Source organism: Panthera tigris, chromosome A3, assembly GCF_018350195.1.
Source record: "Panthera tigris isolate Pti1 chromosome A3, P.tigris_Pti1_mat1.1, whole genome shotgun sequence".
Classification (NCBI taxonomy): Eukaryota; Metazoa; Chordata; class Mammalia; order Carnivora; family Felidae; genus Panthera; species Panthera tigris.
Window position 1 is genome coordinate 5,085,684 of NC_056662.1, and position 12,302 is coordinate 5,097,985.

The following is a 12,302-nucleotide window of genomic DNA, read 5'->3' on the forward strand; positions in this document are numbered from 1 at the left end:
GGCCCACGGGGACCTGCTTCTGTGCGGTCTCCACCGAACTCTGAGGGGCTCGCAGAGCCGAGAGCTGTTACCCCCAACACCTGCCGGGTTCGCTGCGCAAAATTCTGCCTTTTGCAATGACGGGGTTCCGCGGGGGGCCTGGAACTGGCGGCGCCCCTCCCCCCGCCCGCACGGATCAGCCCTTACGGCCCCCGCAGCTGTCCCGGGCAGCTCTTCCCCGAGCCCCACCTTCGGGTCCGGGCCCAAGTGCCAGCGAGTTACCGTCCCCTTGGGGCAGCCCCCACCCCCCCTCCCCGGGAGTGTCCAGCGGGAGTGGCAGTCAATGCCCCGCAGGTGAGATGACCAGAGGAAGTATGGTGCCTCACCCCACTTCCCACGTGGGCTTGAGCCTCAGGGGCCCAGGTGGTGTCGGCCTTGAGAACACCTCCCCTTGCCCCCCCCCCCATTGCCCCCCCCCAGCAATAGCATTTATTGAGCGCTTATTGTATACCAGGCACTTCGGAAAGGGCCTTGTGGTATTTACCCTATGGAATCCTTAGGGTGGCCCCATTTTACAGATGAGGAAGGGGGGGCCCAGGTCACAGGCCTGCTAGGATTCAGACCCAGGGCTGCTGGCCTTAGCTCATCAAATGAGTGACCGAGTGAAGAAATGACGGGGCCCGAGGGAGTGAATAATGGTGGGGGCCTGGGTTCCTCCCTGTACGGTCGCTGTGGGTGGCTCTAGGCACTGTGATGTCATGGATGAGGGGCCTGTGCCAGGAGGCTGGGGGCACATCACAGCTCTGAGTGGCACCTGGGGAGGGGGGACCCCCTCCCCCCCCCCCCCCGCCCCCGGGGCCAGAGCTGGTGGGAGGGGTCTTCTGTTCATCTCTGTGCATTTTATATTTTACTCATTTTCTACAAAGGCAAGTGTGCCTTGCCTTTCATAATGTGAAAAGAAAACCACAAAAAATTAAGACTCTTAGATAAAAGCACATTTAGACATAAATTAACGGAGAAAATGTAGCTAAAGTGAGCTCTTAGCGGGATGCTTAGTCAAAAGTGGTCTCCCGCATGAGGGGAAGCAGGTGGCTGGGTTGCCGATGAGTGTCTGTCCACTGTCCCCTCCAGAAGGACGGGGTGTGCCGCTGCGTTCACCCCCAAGCTGTGAGAATCACTGACCTTTATGTCGTGGTGACCAAATGCTATCTCCACAGTAACCTCGTGAGGTGGGTACCACCTTTTATCATTGTTCCCGTTTCCCAGGAAAACTGGGGTCCAGAGAGGTTAAGCAAACTGCTAAAGGTCACACAGCACAGAAGAGGTGGACCGGGACTCTAGACCCCTAAAGGGTGCCGTCCCTCCTGACTCCCTGCCCCCTGCCCCCCTCGGATGGGACTCCAGCATGGTCTGTGTAAAACGCAGACGTTTCTAGAGCTGGTGAAGATTCCCTTTAGACAAGTCAGAACCTTTGGGGTCCGCAGGGAGCGTGGCGTCCCGCAAAGGGCGTGTCCAGGGCCAACAGACCTGGATGTGCGAGGCCCTGCGGCCCCACTCACTGCGTCTGCGAGCTCAGAGGGGGAAACTGAGGCACAGAGCTGCCCAGCCCCTCCGGACTGTGGGGCTGTGGACCGTGCCCGCTACTGGTCCCACAGGTGAGTGGACCGCCTACCTTTGAGATGCTCCGGGTGCAGCGAAGGATGTGCGGAGGCTGGCAGGGGTCGGGGGGCACACGGGGGGCCGAGGCTTGCAACCTGTGGGCGTGAGCTGCTCCGTTGGCGGGAACGGCGCCTGGCGGGGAGGGGTCTACACTTGCTGTGGGTTCACGAAGGACCTCCCTTCCCAGGGCGTGGGGCTGTCACCTGGCCACGGGGCTTTGTCTCCTCCCGGTGCAGGGAAGGACCTCAGGCGGCAGGAGAAGGTTCTGGGCCCAGGAGCCTCCTGCTCCTCCCACGGTGAGACAGGTGCGTGAGCATTCCTGCTGGGCCCTCCCCAGGCGGGAAGCAGGGGATGCCAGGAGCCGGGAGGGTGACAGTCTGGCGGGTGCCCTTGGGCCTGTGCCGGCTCCACAGGACGGAGAGAGGGAGGGGGAGGGGTGAGAAGGATGACGGATGGCCGGCGCCTGCCGCGTTTTCCGTGGGTGTCCGGCTGGTGACCTTTGGGAGGAATGGATTCAGAAGTGAGTGCTATTTGTCTAGGCCCCGGTTCAGAGATGTCCTCTGCGTTAAATGTCAGGCCCCCACTGTCACCCAGGAAGCGGGAAGTGCATCCCGGCAGGGTTCAGGCTGGCTGAGACCCGACAGGCCCGTGAGCGCCTCACAAAGCAAGCGTGGGGCCTCCTGGTTTATGAGGATATTAATTTGCGATGCGTTCTTGCTGTTTGCCTTTCTTTCTATCCATCCCAGAAGATAGCAGGACTCTGTGTTCCTGTCTTCCTTCAGGATCCTGCCATGAGTGGCAGAGAACAGAATTTGCTGAACGACAACCCCACTCTGGTGTTTTATTTTTGAAAGGGGGGTGCCTCGGGCTGGGCCATGGCTGGGGTAATGAGAGCCGGGGAGGGCTTTTCAGGGCCGGGGGACCCGAGGCCCAGCCCTTGTGGCCCCCGGGGAAGGTGGTAAAAACCTCTGTTGGCTTGAGCTGGACTCTGGTGCTGAGCCCTCGGGTCTGCAGACCCCTGGACCCCATTCTTGGCCGCTGCCCTCAAGGGACCGCTAAGGTCTGTGGGAATCAACGGCCAGAATCCAGAGCCAGATCATCAGGGTTTGAAGTAGGCTCACCCCCTTTGCTGGGGCCTGTGGGCAGCCCCTTCCCCAACTTCGTGCCTCAAGATACTCATCTTCAAACGGACCGTCCTGGCCCGTCTCTCTCCCTCACTTTCTCTTCCCTGATCACCAGCTCCCAAGTGCTCATCAAGGGCTCCGCTTTTGGGGGACCCTGCTTAAGATGGGTTCTTGGGGCACCTGCGTGGCTCGGTCGGTCAGGCGTCCGACTTTGACTCAGGTCGTGATCTCACAGCTCGTGAGGGTGAGCCCCGTGTTGGGCGTGCTGTTGTCAGCACGGAGCCCGCTTCAGATCCTCTGTCCTTCTCTCTCTCTGTCCCTCCCCTGCTCATGCTCTCTCTCTCTAAAAAATAAACATTAAAAAAAAAAAAAAAAGATGGGTTCTTGACGTGCCCAGTCAGGAACAAGGTCCGTGACGCTTGGCCTGTAAGGGCATCCTTGGTCCCAGTGTTGGGACAGTTCTGAGCTCTGCCAGCCTCACTGCCAACTTGAAGGAAGGATCTCGAGCCGGCAGGTGCACTGTGTCATTGACCCACACGACAGCCGCAGGCCACGTGACCCGTGGGGGTCCACGTTGCCCAGGTTGGTGGTGCAGGTGGGGCTTGAAGCCAGGCCAGCCCCCGCCGGTGACCAAGGGGGACAGTGCAAGTGGCAGAAGCCAGACAGCTCTGCCTGGGACAGATGCTAAACCGGGCAATCGTGTCACCGGGATCCTCCTTAGCGAGGGGGCCGCTGGTGTCGGAGGAACTCGCCCACCACCTGGTGCCGTGTGTACAGACACCCTTTGCCTCCCCCACGCTCTCCCGGGGGGAGGGCATGAGCACCTGGTCACCCAGAAGGCAGCTCATCCCTGGGGTCATGCAGCCCAGCGGGACGGAGCCAGGATTTGAACTCATGCAATCTGGTTTCAGGCTGGTTGCTCAGTGCACATCACTGGCCACCTCTAGGGAGCTGTCCCTTTCCTGGGAAAGCACAGGGGACGTTCAGAGGAAGAAAAGGAAAGAAAGAAAGAAAACAAATCAATGCCTCTCCACCCTTTCCCTCACTTTCTTCCCTCCCTCCTCTCATAGAATCCCCGGCCTGCCGTTTGCCGCAGATGTTGACAAACTGGAAACTCCTGAGCTGATGGTATCGGACCCAAAGGGCCAGGGACGCTGGGCCAGGATTGGGGGCTGGGAGCTCTGAAGGCCGTTCTGGGCATGGTCCTGGGCCTTCACAGCCTTCCTAGGTGTCTGTGAGCCCCTGGAGGGGAGGTGGGGGCCAGAAGCTTCTCCAAGGACTCAGTAACAGGCCAGAGCATTCGAATTCTTTCTAAAAGGATCAGAGAAGCGTCTGCCCTCTGCAAGCCCGTGTCTCTTTTCCCCGCTTTCAAGCCTGAGAACAGTTTGGTCTGGGTTGGTAGCATCCCGGCACCCCGGGTTCTTTCCTGAGCTCTGGATGTCCACAGGAGCACGCGTAGACCCTCTGCTCCCCGAGCTGGGTACGCCCCGTCCAGAGGGGATCCTGAGCGGGGAAAGGCTCTGTGTGCAGAGGACAGAGCTGTGATGAGCCATTGCAATCCACCTCCCCTGTGTTCGACTTCCTTCAGGGGCGTCTTAGCATCCTAGGGGATGGAGGTTTGGAGCCACAGACTCACCCATCTGGCGGCTTGCAACCTGAAGCCAAGGCCTGGGTCTGCATTTCAAAGATTTGGCAGGAAGTTAGATGTATCTGATGGGTTTACGCAATTACGACTTATTTTGGAACTTCTCTAACACGGAAGTGCTCGTGACACAGGGAGGGCATACGTCCTAACTGTCTGGCTTCGTGCAGTTTCACAACTGAACACGCCCGTGTCACCGTCCTCTAGATTAAGCCACACGTTGTGATGACCACCCCCCCCCCCGGCCCCTGCTCCTCTGCACCCCCCCCGCCCCGGAGCCCCCTGCTCCCACAAAGACCCCGCCACCCTGACTTCTCTCTGGCTCCCTCAGTCTTGCCAACTCTTGCACTTGATGTAAATGGAATCACAAGGCACGTTCTCCTTTGTGTCTGGCTTCCTTGGACCAGCATGCTGGGGATTTATTTTTATCTCTGATCCCACCAGAGCAGTTTTCCAAAGGCGGGGAAAGATTCCGCGAAGCAGGTCCACTGGGTGGTTGTGGCTTATAGGAGCGATGCCCAGATGGCCATCACAGATGCTCGAGATCCAGGGTGGCAGGCCGGTGGCTCAGGGGCCTGTCTCGTCCTCCATCAGGCTTAATCTGACCTATGCAGTGCTTATCGGATACTTTGATATATATACCAAAGTGGAGGAAATACAAAAGAATATTTTCACACACATTGTCCAGAATTGACAACTTAAAACACTTCTGGTCATTTGTTGTTGTTGTTGTTATTGAGGTGAGATTCACATCACATGAAAAGAGCCATTTAAAAATGCACAGTTCAGGGGGGTCTGGGTGGCTCAGTCAGTTGAGCATCCGACTTCGGCTCGGGTCACGATCTCAGAGTTCGTAGGTTCGAGCCCCGCGTCAGGCTCTGTGCTGACTGCTTCGGATTCTGTGTCTCCTTCTCTCCCTGCCCCTCCCCTGCTCGCGCTTTGTCTCACTCTGTTTCTCAAAAATAAATAAATGTAATAAAAAAAATTGAAAATGCACAGTTCAGGGGCGCCTGGGTGGCTCAGTTGGTTAAGCATCTGATTCTCAATTTCGGCTCAGGTCATGAGCTCACGGTTCGTGAGTCTGAGCCCCGCATCAGGCTCTGCACTGACAGCTGCAGAGCCTGTTTGGGATTCTCTGTCTCCCTCTCTCTCTGCCCCTCCCCTGCTCACATGTGCTCTCTCGCTCTCTCAAAAATAAATAAAACGTTAAAAAAAAATAAAATAAAATGCAGGGGCGCCTGGGTGACTCAGTCGCTTGAGCGTCCGACTTCGGCCAGGGTCATGATCTCACGGCTCATGAGTTCGAGCTCGGGGCTGGGCTCTGTGCGGACGGCTCGGAGCCTGGAGCCTGCTTCGGATTCTGTGTCTCCCTCTCTCTCTGCCCTTAACCCCCTCGCATTCTGTCTCTGTGTCTCTCAAAAATAAAAGCAAACATTAAAAAAATAGATAAATAAAATAAAATGCACAATTCAGTCTGGCTTATTACATTCATGATGTGGTGCGGCCGTCACCTCTGCTTCTAAACCATCTTCATCCTCCAAAGGGAAATGCGGTCCCCATCGGCAGTCTCTGCCGTGCCCCACCCCCTCCAGCCTCTGCTAACCACCAACCCGCTTTCTGGCTCCCTGGGTTTATCTCTCTGGGAGAGTTCACGTCCGTGGGACCGGACACAATGCCCTCTAGCACCATGTACGTTGTTGCAAATGGCAAGACCTCATGCTTTTTCACAGCTCAGTAATATTCCATCGTGTACGTATACCACAGCTTTATCCATTCATCTACCGATGGACGTGGAGGTTGCTTCCCTATCTTGGCTGTTGCAAACAATGCTGCTGTAAACATAGGGGCGCATATATCTTCCCAGATTAGTGTTTTCGTTTTCTTCGGATAAATACCTAGCAGTAGAACTACTGGATCGTATGATATTTCTGTGTTTCCCCCCAGAGACCTACAGACTGTTTTCCGTCCAACAGGTGGCCTTTTGTGTCTTATTTCTCTCACTCGCGTTACGTCTCTGAGGCTCATCCGTGTTGTAGCGAGCAGCGCATGTCAGTGCTTTCCTGTACTGCATTTCCTTTTTTATGACTTCTGCTCATTTGTGGTTCATTTTTTTCGAACAATGAAACATTACCGAGAAGGTGGAAGAGTCCCCTTTTGCCACGAGCTTCTGTTCCTGTTCCTCCATTCCAGGCATGCGATCAGTCCCCGGCAGTTTTCTCTTTAAGCTGGGAATTGACGGGGGCGCCTGGGTGGCTCGGCGCGTTAAGCACCCGACTTCAGCTCAGGTCCTGGTCTCCCGGTTCGTGAGTTCGAGCCCCGCGTGGGGCTCTGAGGTGTCAGCACGGAGCCCGCTTCAGGTCCTGTGTCTCCCTCTGTGTCTGCTCCTCCCCCACGCCCCCCCCCCCCCCCCGCCGTCAAAAATAAATAAACATTAAAAATTTAAACTAGGAATTGACGGGCAACCTGAGCTCTGTAGCTTTGGCCTCTTGGAGCGGATCAGAAGCCCCTGCGCTGAGCACGGTGACCATCAGGGACTTCAGCTGCGTGGCGCCCCCACCAGGAGAGCTTGAGCTCTGCAGGTGGCTCTAGGTCCATTGGACCCACTTCACTTTCCGGCCGCTCCCCGCCCCCGCCAGCCTCCGACTACGTAGCCCCTGAAGGACACCTGTCTGTGCCCCATGCAGGTCTCTGCTGAGCCACTGTCTTTGCAGATCAATGAAGAAAATGAAGACATCACATCTCTTCCATCAAGGTCTGATTTAAGACCTGGCCTCTATTCCAAGAGACTGTGTGCTTTACTTCGTTGGTGTTAAATTGTTCTTTGATGAGATACTTGCGTTGTAAATGGTGCTTGTCCGGGGGTAGCAGACCTTTTCTGTAAAGGGCCAGAAAGCAGGTATTTTCAGCTTTGCAGTGTCTCTGTTGCAAACCACCCCCCACGGCCACATAGCAGGAAAGCAGTCACATCAGCAGGCAAACAAATGAGCGTGGCTGTGTCCTCCTCATAAGACTTAACTGACAAAAAGAGGTGGCAGGCCAGATTTGGCCAGCCCTCCTCTCAGAAACGGTGCTGATGGTTATGTCTTTTAAATATTCTTTACTGGGGCGCCCGGGTGGCTCCGTCGGTTGGGCGTCCGACTTCGGCTCAGGTCACGATCTCACGGTCGGTGAGTTCGAGCCCCGCGTTGGGCTCTGTGCTGACAGCTCGGAGCCTGCTTCGGATTCTGTGTCTCCCTCTCTCTCTGCCCCTGCCCTGCTCGCACTCTGTCTCTCTCTGTCTCAAAAATAAACATTAAAAAAAATTTGAAAAATATCTTTACTTACCGAAACAAAAACTTACTACTGATACAAGTAGTTAGTCCCTGCAGTCGACGCTGTTGATGCTCATGAAGATTTCTTCCCCCCTTACACTGAGGGGCGGTTGGGAGACTTACGTTGGGTAATGAGCCGTAAACAGAAGTGACACGTGTCGCCTCCAGGCCAGCGTGCAGTGACATCTGTCGTGGACCGTGCCGTCTATCACCACCATCACCCCCCCCAAACGGTGTGATCACGCGCCCCATGACCGTTCTGTTGCGGGGACAGTGGTGGCAGAAGGATCGTTGTCTGGGGCCAGGGGAGGCCAAGACGTGTGGCTGCAGCAGAGGCCACAGAACTGCTGGAATCGAGAATTTCTCTTTTGACACGTCAACTTGGAGATGCCTCTGCGGCATCCAAAAGCAGGTGTCAGAAAGGCACTTGGAAACACGAATTTATTTTAGAAATTGTAAACTGGGCTGCTGGCGTATTTGGTTTAACTGGCATTGTACTCAACCGTGATTTAAACACAAGAGATTAAAAACAAAAGATGTTGGGGCGCCTAGTGGCTCAGTCGGTTAAGCGTCCGACTTCGGCTCAGGTCATGATCTTACGGGCTGTGAGTTCGAGCCCCGCGTGGGGCTCTGTGCTGACAGCTCGGAGCCTGGAGCCTGCTTCCGATTCTGTGCCTCCCTCTCTCTCTGCCCCTCCCCCACTCGTGCTCTGTCTCTCTGTGTCTCAGAAATAAATAAACGTTAAAAAAATTTAAAAAATACAAAGAAAGAAAAAGATTTTATTTTATTTTATTATTTTTTTAACGTTTATTTATTTTTGAGACAGAGAGAGAGCATGAACGGGGGAGGGGCAGAGAGAGAGGGAGACACAGAATCGGAAGCAGGCTCCAGGCTCTGAGCCAACAGCCCAGAGCCCGACGCGGGGCTCGAACTCACGGACCACGAGATCGTGACCTGAGCTGAAGCCGGATGCTTAACCGACTGAGCCACCCAGGCGCCCCAGGAAAAAGATTTTAAAACCTGTAAAATTTGGGAGATTTTACATTTATAAAATCCAAAGTGTCCTGCCTCCTTTGGATAATGGGCAGATCTGGCCACGCTGGGCCCCAATTTCCCGCGGCGGCGACCTGCCAGCGCTGAGGAGCAGGGTCGCTATACAATCTGCCACCTCGACTGCCATTCCCAGAGGCCCCGGGGCCCTGACTCTGCACGTCAGTTGCCATTCATTGCTTCACTCAGGATGCTGCGGTGGAGAGGGCCCTCCGCACCCACGTCTCCGCTGAAACTAGCTCAACAAAAGACGGTGCAAGAGAGTCATGTTCCAGAGGAATTCGGACGCCATGTGCTTTTTCTTACACTTGGTGCGTTTTCTTGTGTGTCAGAGGGTCACCCTTGCTGTCTCAGCCAGCGGAGGAATTTCAGCGGCCGCCTCGGGGGCAACCTGCACACCCAAGATCGGGACGGCCCCGGGCACCCTTGGCTTTTGTCGGTGCAAGCCTGTGACTGTGCTCCTATATTTCAGTGTCATCCTTTCACGAAGACGAGTGGGAAAACAGGAATTGCCGAGACCAGGGATGAGAGGCAAAGGTCTCCCACGTGAATGTCATTGCAACAGAGATGGGCGTGGTATTTTTTTAGGGTTCTCCAGAACTATCTGTATGTACATATATAAAACAGGTATGCATATACATATTTGTTATACGTATAACTTATGTAGAATATATACTATAGATCCCTTATATATAATATGCATAATATAATAAAATATAATATACATTCATTAGATATAATATAGAAAATATATGTATAGTATATAATATATTCATTATATGATATACAATATAATGATAATGTAATATATGTTCATGTTATATATATTATATATATCCAGTAAGCATATATTTGTTTTCCATAAGGAATTGGCTCACGCAATTATGGAGGCTAAGAAGTCCCGTGATCTGCCATCGGCAAGTTGGAGACCCAGGGAGGTCCGAGCCTGGAGGCCCAGGGAGGGCCAGGAAACCCGGGGTGAGACATTCCAGCTCAAGCAGGCAGACGGGACGAAAATGTGGGGGGATTTCTCCTTCCTCCACCTTCTGCTCTATTCTGGCCCTCAGCGGATTGGGTGAGCCCAGCCCCCATCGGGGAGGGCCGTCTCCGGTCATGCTAATCTCACCGGGAAACCCCCTCGCTGACACACCCAGAATTAATGCTTGATCCGGGCACCCCTGCGGCCTGCTCAATTTACACAGGAAGTCCGCCACGGCAGGTGACAGGAGGCAACATGGTGTGCCGTGGCCCACGTGGGTGCTCACAGGAGGGAAGTTGGATGGTTTTCTGTTTAGTCTCGAAAGCCACGATGACGTCACATTGGTGTGGCACTAAATAGCGCAGCCTCTGGTGCCGTGGCCAGCCCCCACCCCCACCCCCCAGCCTACAGAGACACAACGGGCTCCACTCCAACTTTGGTCGGCCGTCGAGGCTGGTGGCCTTGCACACACCCGGAAGGCAGGGACAAATTTATTACTCACGTGGTGAGGATTCTTGGAAAGACCAAGGGGGTGCACGGCTGGGGTTACGGTGGTGGCTGGGGGCGGGGCGGGGCTGAACTTGCCACGGGTGCCAAAGCATCGGGCGCCCTGCCTTCTTCCCCGTGTGCCCAGATGCGGGCAGAGTGGGAGACCGATGGGTGAGCAGTATGATATAAAAACATGGGGTCAGACTATCACACTGACGCTTCGTAGAGACCCAGGAATGCTTCCCTCCACCCCCAGTGGCTGTCCCTATAAGGAGCACCACCAGCAGGCTCAGCCCTGGCAACGCACCCCTTCTGCGGGGCACCCGGGGTCCCAGCCTCTGGTTCCGGGGCTGGCTCTGCTCTATTGCTCTGTGCCCACCATACGGCGCAGGTGGCTTTCTCTTTGCCCGGTGTCCCCCGGCTCAAAATTCCATGTGTGTCCTCGTGGGAATGTTATAGTCAGACATCGAGAGGCAAGATTTATTTCCTAATTAAATGAGAGCATCCTGCACCGCCAGATCGATCAATCATACCCACACACCAGCACACAGACAACAGTGGCTCAACTCCTGTCTGAATGTCTCCGGGGGAACAGACGGCTCCCTCCGGGTGCCGGGATTCCAAGGCTGCGGCTTATCCAGGAGTTATCGTTTGCATCTCGTGGAATCAGAATCGTCACCCGCCCATGAAGAACGCAGCTTATTAGCCACACAACCATCTCCCCAAACTGAAGCCCAGTCAGGTTGCCTCCCGGAGATGCGATTACACATGGCGAGTGTAAAATCCACAATTATTCCGGCCTCCCTCTTGAAAGTTTGAGTGAATGGCCCAGAAGGATGTGAAGATTTCTCTTTTTCACGGGGATATGGGCGGAGTTGCATTTACTTGTGGATTTCGGAAGGAGCGCCCAGCTTTCTCTTGAGCCTTAGCAACAGCCAGGTCTTAAATGTAGTACGTGGTGAATACATGTGTATGAACTAAAGTGCCCGGGGACAGCCCTATTCTACCTCTTGAAGAGCGAGCATCGTTCTATCGTTCTAACCAGCAACAAGAACAGCAGTAACAGTAGCAACACTCACCCTTGGCTGAATCCCTTGGCCAGGCTAGACGTCTTAACAGATACTTTATCGCCAGCTTCTCATTTTATCCTTACGCTGTTTCTAAAGAATCTATTCCTTTGCTTCAAGGGATGCAACCAACGCCTTTTGTGGTGTATGCTCGGCCAAGCCCTTTCTAACCTCATCCCTGTTGATCCCTACACCACCCCCAGGGGATAGTTCTGTGTCCTCGTTTCTCAGCTGAGGAAGCAGGGGTGGGAGGTCTGGCCACCTGCCCATGAGCCACACGGTCTGAAAGCAGAGGGCCTGGGTTTGAGCCCCACTCTCCACGCAGCACACTGCCTGTGTCCTCACCTTTCCACTGACTCAAGAGAAGATATAGCCAGCCCGCGTAGACTGCTAAGGACACATTTCATTTCATTTCATTTTTTATTTTGTTTTATTTTGTTTTATTTTATTTTATTTTGTTTTATTTTATTTTATTTTATTTTATTTTATTTTATTTCGCTTTATCTTTTCCCTGCTAAGAACAGTTTTTTAAAAGAAATTTTCACCTTTATTTATTTTGAGAGAGAGACAGAGTGCGAGTGGGTTAGGGGCAGAGAGGGAGGGAGACACAGAATCGGAAGCAGGCTCCGGGCTCTGAGCTGTCAGCACAGAGCCCCACGCGGGGCTCGAACCCGTGAATGGTGAGATCATGATCTGAGCTGAAGACTGACACTGAGCCGGCTGAGCCACCCGGGCGTGCCAGTGCTGATAACCTTTTAAGTCCAAAATCTCTTTATCAATCCCCAGTGCCAAAATACTCCCAAATTAAGAAACGTTACTATTATAGTTTGACAGCAATGCTCATATGGTGGCAAAAACCTGACCTTAACTGATTCCTGGTGCCTTAGAGTCTTGACTCCACGTGAATAGTCTTAAGTTTTGCTACAGAAAGATTAATGGGTTTAATTGTGTGGGGCTGCCCCAGACCTTGTCAGAGGGGTAACGTGATACACAGAAATCGAC

General features: G+C 54.2%; 1 long non-coding RNA gene across 1 annotated transcript; it reads left to right on the plus strand.

Moving 5' to 3' along the window:
- The first annotated feature begins 1,741 nt into the window (after nt 1-1,741).
- LOC122237141 lies at nt 1,742-10,029 on the plus strand. The gene is made up of 3 exons (XR_006215348.1): nt 1,742-1,943; nt 9,238-9,392; nt 9,632-10,029. It is a non-coding gene; the product is annotated as an uncharacterized LOC122237141 (long non-coding RNA).
- The last annotated feature ends 2,273 nt before the right edge of the window (nt 10,030-12,302 follow it).